Source organism: Schistocerca gregaria, chromosome 8 (genome assembly GCF_023897955.1).
Source record: "Schistocerca gregaria isolate iqSchGreg1 chromosome 8, iqSchGreg1.2, whole genome shotgun sequence".
Lineage (NCBI taxonomy): Eukaryota > Metazoa > Arthropoda > Insecta > Orthoptera > Acrididae > Schistocerca > Schistocerca gregaria.
This window is the reverse complement of record NC_064927.1, coordinates 395739642-395745701: the sequence shown is the minus strand read 5'-3', so window position 1 is coordinate 395745701 and position 6060 is coordinate 395739642. Positions and strand designations below refer to the sequence as shown.

At 42.2% G+C, this 6060-nt stretch overlaps 1 non-coding gene across 1 annotated transcript; it reads right to left on the bottom strand.

Moving 5' to 3' along the window:
• Positions 1–457: 457 nt before the first annotated feature.
• Trnas-uga (transfer RNA serine (anticodon UGA)) lies at positions 458–532 on the bottom strand. The gene has a single exon. It is a non-coding gene; the product is annotated as a tRNA-Ser (tRNA).
• Between the last annotated feature and the right edge of the window lie 5528 nt (positions 533–6060).

The window sequence follows — 6060 nt, the reverse complement described above, 5'->3', positions numbered from 1 at the left end:
CAGTACCTCGTCTCCTACCTTCCAAACTTTACAGAAGCTCTCCTGCGAACCATGCAGAACTAGCACTCCTAAAAGAAAGGATATTGCGGAGACATGGCTTAGCCACAGCCTGGGGGATGTTTCCAGAATGAGATTTTCACTCTGCAGCGGAGTGTGCGCTGATATGAAACTTCCTGGCAGATTAAAACTGTGTGCCCGACCGAGACTCGAACTCGGGACCTTTGCCTTTCGCGGGCAAGTGCTCTACCACCGAGCTACCCAAGCACGACTCAGGCCCGTTCTCACAGCTTTACTTCTGCCACTATCTCGTCTCCTACCTTCCAAACTTTACAGAAGCTCTCCTGCGAACCTTGCAGAACTATGGCTTAGCCACGGTCTGGAGGATGTTTCCACAATGAGATTTTCACTCTGCAGCGGAGTGTGCGCTAATATGAAACTTTCTGGCACATTAAAACTGTGTGTCCGACCGAGACTCGAACTCGGGACCTTTGCCTTTCACGGGCAAGTGCTCTACCAACTGAGCTACCGAAGCATGACTCACGGCCGGTACCCACAGCTTTACTTCTGCCAGTACCTCGTCTCCTACCTTCCAAACTTTACAGAAGCTCTCCTGCGAACCATGCAGAACTAGCACTCCTAAAAGAAAGGATATTGCGGAGACATGGCTTAGCCACAGCCTGGGGGATGTTTCCAGAATGAGATTTTCACTCTGCAGCGGAGTGTGCGCTGATATGAAACTTCCTGGCAGATTAAAACTGTGTGCCCGACCGAGACTCGAACTCGGGACCTTTGCCTTTCGCGGGCAAGTGCTCTACCACCGAGCTACCCAAGCACGACTCAGGCCCGTTCTCACAGCTTTACTTCTGCCACTATCTCGTCTCCTACCTTCCAAACTTTACAGAAGCTCTCCTGCGAACCTTGCAGAACTATGGCTTAGCCACGGTCTGGAGGATGTTTCCACAATGAGATTTTCACTCTGCAGCGGAGTGTGCGCTAATATGAAACTTCCTGGCAGATTAAAACTGTGTGCCAGACCGAGACTCATATCAGCGCACACTCCGCTGCAGAGTGAAAATCTCATTCTGGAAACATCCCCCAGGCTGTGGCTAAGCCAAGTCTCCACAGTATCCTTTCTTTCAGGAGTGCTAGTTCTGCAGGTTCGCAGAAGAGCTTCTGTAAAGTTTGGAAGGTAGGAGACGAGGTACTGGCAGAAGTACAGCTGTGGGTACCGGGCCTGAGTCGTGCTTTGGTAGCTCAGTTGGTAGAGCACTCGCCCGCGAAAGGCAAAGGTCCCGAGTTCGAGTCTCGGTCGGGTGTACAGTTTTAATCTGCCAGGAAGTTTCATATTAGCGCACACTCCGCTGCAGAGTGAAAATCTCATTCTGGAAGGCTCAAATAAACTGAAATAAAGCTGAACCTCCATTTATGTTGTATTAGTGCACTTTTACTTGAAGCATTGTATCATTCGGTCGCGTCCACTGTGGCCAGTCGTTACATGAGCGTATCACACTGTTCTTCATCATAAACATAGTATTTAATCTTGGCTTCTTCAGTGACAGTTTGTATTAATTTCGTAATTGGTGTTTCCCTTCCCCACTTTATGATGTTCGTAGAACCATAGCTGCACTGCTGCGTAATATTACAGTATCTAACTGGCGACTATTACATTTCTGACGATGCCTGGTACCATATTGGATGCATGGTTAAGAATCTGCTGCTGTACACATCCACTAACCCGGGCCAGTGATGGTGAACCTTCACTAGTGGATTTTCTTTCTTTTTTTTCAATTTGTAGTAAGCATTCACTCATCATTTTAGTGACGATGAACGTGCACTAGGGAATGTTTACCTTCCCTAACCATCCGGTTTGGCTCAAATGGCTCTGAGCACTGTGGGACTTAACATCTGTGGTCATCAGTCCCCTAGAACTTAGAACTACTTAAACCTAACTAACCTAAGGACATAACACACATCCATGCCCCAGGCAGGATTCGAACCTGCGACCGTAGCAGTCGCGCGGTTCCGGACTGAGCGCCTAGAACCGCTAGACCACCGCGGCCGGCTAAACCATCCGGTTTCCTTGTAACATTACAACGAAAACCTTTAATGCGCTTAAGGAAATTCCTGTACAGCATAAAATAAGTGACAATGAATGTTTTCAACTTATTGCTTGAAAAAGTGGAGTTTGTCTCTCAAATGTTTAGTTCTGTTGGAAATCTATTGAAATAAAACTGTGTAGACCTTTTCATACAATGGTTCCTCAGACTATTGTTCTCTTAGTGAAAGTAAAGTTTTGGCTTACCCTATAATCTCAGGAGCGAGTAATGTACAGTGAATTCGGGGTCATAGGTGCTGGAAGACGATTGCGAACAGACGTTACAGATAATTCTTATCTGGCTTTACTGAGCTGAAAGTGTTCTGTGTGAATGCCCGGTTCTTCTAGAAAATGCCTCTACCGGATGTGATTGAATGAAAGTAAGGCTCAGAGAACACTATACAAGTTGGAGATTAAAGAAGCCAGTTCATCCTTTACCGAACACTGCATACATGAAACCACAGAGACATGACAGATATAGAAGTCCTACACATTTAACAAAATGATGCAAAGCTCACTCAGAAATTTTACAAATTAAGAAACAGATGTTTGTATCTCCACATTTACTATTGAATGAACAAACGCAGTTCAATTCTTCAGCCCTTTTAGGTAATATTGCAACTCCTACATAGAAGAAAAATTCTATTTCAATGTATGTTTAGTCGTTATTGTTGTGAATGCTGTATTAGTTACTTTTGAAAATGCTGCTGAAAGTTGACAATGGAGATAACATTTACAGTTTTAGCCAAGAATCGATCATTTGAAACGTTGACATACATATCTTTGTAATGTTCTCATCTCTGAGGTCAGTCATTTACTAAAAATGGGCGTATAACCGGAGTACATTAATAATAAAGTTTGTGAAACAAGGACTTGCGACCCTGTGTCAGAGACAGTTCCTGAACATAATATTATTCACAAAGTTTTTCATCCGTTTTCAGACCGAAGTAAACGATTAATCGATCGTCCTGTGATTAACAAACGTTCGTTTGGCAACGGTTCCGTCTCAGTCACTGTGATTTGTTGAAGTTCCCCACTTTACATAACCCATCACGTACTAATTTATTCTCTGTTTGCTAACTTTGGAAAACACGATTCTGCTTTCTATTTGGTAAACGCTTTCCGCGCAATTCCCATCTTATGGGAAGCTGTGGAGTGTCACATAGAAAAGGTGCTGTTCCTACATTAAAGAAAGTTCGTGAATTAGCTTCAATATTTTACGTTTTCATTATGGTTCTTAAATAAAAATGCTGATCTTTGCAGAAGTAATGAAAACAAAACAGAGATCATATATAAGCAGACGTTTGGTTTCGCGGTACGTGGATAAGAACAGTAACATTAAATAAGACTTGTCTGATAGAGGTTGTATGTGAGGATAGAACTGTACGGTAACATTGCACATCGAGGTTAGTGGGTTCGAATACTTTGGGGTTTCCGAAGAACGTTTGTGTTTGCTTAGCTATAATCTACTTCCATGTTGTCACCTCTAGTACAACACATGTTTTTTCACTGTTTTCAGAGTGACCCAAAAATTTCTCAGTGCTATATCACCATCATCAAGGAGGTTGTTTACGTTACTGTCTCTAGATTAATCTGCTTATGAGTTTACCTTGGGTGGTACATATTTAGTTCAAAAATGGTTCAAATGGCTCTGAGCACTATGGGACTTAACATCTATGGTCATCAGTCCCCTAGAACTTAAAACTACTTAAACCTAACTAACCTAAGGACATCATACAACACCCAGTCATCACGAGACAGAGAAAATGCCTGACACCGCCGGGAATCGAACCCGGGAACCCGGGCGTGGGAACCGAGAACGCTAGAGCACTACCACGAGTTGCGGAGGTACACATTTAGTTCCTCTACAGCTTTCTATCTGCATTTTTCCGCATAAGTGTTGCTAAAATAAAGTCTAGTATTCTTCTGGACGTATATTATGTTTTTGTTTTCCTAGTAGTTTCCTAAAACGTTGGTTTGTTGTTCTATGTGGTAATTCTTTGTTGATGTGGTAATTCTTTCTTGATGTCAGCTATTTCACTGCATACCGGTACCGGTATAGAAATGTGAAATGCGCTGCTATACTGTCTTTTTATTTACTTATTTTTCCTGTATAAAAAGTAAGACATAAAATAATGATATCTGTAAAGTATGAAACAACATTGTAACGGAACAGATGAAAAATTTCGTATGTGAATCTGCTGAGATACTATGCACGTACTAAAAATACAGAGAGCACTTACGCTACGTTTACAGGAGGCTCCCAAATCCGTATTTCGTAAACAGATTTCCCAGTACCATTTCTGGTTTGTCATGTAGACAAACAGTCGACTCTAGAAACGCGGTTCCTCTTCCACAGTCGCTTTTCGCTCCCATTCTGAAACGTACGTGGGTTGTCGTGTTAGGGTTGTTTTTAAACATTAACGGCTAATCTGGAAAGTGTGGCTTTTTCTGCTGTGAAGAAGGAGGTATATTTAACTGCCTAGCCAACTGAAGAGAAACAGGCCAGTATTTCGAGAGAACATTTTTGTAAAACAGTAGAAGATCGAAAAATAGGTATATTTAATCCATCTAACAAAACCGCTTCAGGGCTTAACGTTTACAGAGGACAGCGAGAAACGGCTTCAGAAATACGATTTTCCTCTTCCGAATGTTGTCTCTCATGTAACTTTAGGAATAGATGTAAAGGTAAATAAAAGAAAGAAGTCTAATTCTTATACTGTAACAGCCCCCAACATTCTCAACTGAAATGACAAAAACTAAAAGTGTCATGTTTTTAATAAAAAATGTACTGCACCAGTTATGTTTTTTTATATGCATCAAGACGCTTTTCAGGAATTTCTTCCTGTTTTGAAGCACTATTTGGGTTCACATTAATACTGAATGTGATGTTAGCATTTGCGTGTTGGATTGTTCTGCTTCTCTTTCCTTCCTGTCGTCTTTCTATGATCATCAGTAGAAAAATATAAATCTTGGAATTTTACGTGCTAGTTAGAAAATAGTATTTTTTTTGTATGTAACGGGAGGCACAAAATGTATAAGCAGATTCACAAAGAAATAGTTTCTAATACTGGGATCTAAAATTACAAGATTTATATTTTCCGATTGCAATAAGACAATAAAAAGATGGCTACGGAGAAACGTAACACAAGACACGTGCAAAGATCACTTATGTAAACTCAAAAAGCACAAGGAGATAAGATTAAATCCCTGAGCAGCGTCGTGCTGCACAAGAAAAAAATAATTCGTGCAGCACGTGTTTATTTATACCGTTATTGACACAGTTATAGGCTTTCTAAAAATATGGCTGATTATGAATGAAATTAAGAAATAAAACTGTCTTGCTAAACATGGCATCTTTTCAGTAATTTGCAGTTTGGTTCAAGTCTTCTATTCCTCGCCCTTCTCATCTAATAAGTTACCCGGATGTAAAAGCCATCCCACAAAAAGTGAGAAACAGACTACCGACATACGGTACCGATAGTAGCTGATCACGAAAGCTTTAAGTCCGCTCGTTTTCAAAATAACGAGAAACAGGTAGCGTAGTGCTGACAACTTTCTACCCAGACGTGTGTGCTGGTATTTACTTGGCTGTTTGTTGCAGACATGAAAACATGCAAAGAGGCTGGATTATGTTCTGAGTCACAGGTGTTCGTTGTAGAAAAATGTGAGCGTGCTATCTTTACAGCGAGACTTCTGATACGAAGAAATCGGATAGGAGCAAGTGCATCAGCATACGTGCACGGCGGGACGGAAAATGCAGCGGCAGCTGGCTGGCCACGTTTCCGTTGCAACGCCCGGCTGTGGCGGCTGCGATACGCCAGCGCCATCTGTGCGTCGGCCCGCGTACTTTTCGGGTCTCAGAGTGTCGCTTTGGAGTGCAACCTCTTGCGTTTGTGTTCACCTTACACCTCAAGGTCATCGGCAGTGCGCCAGCTTCTGTAGCCTGCACTGCAGGTAACACA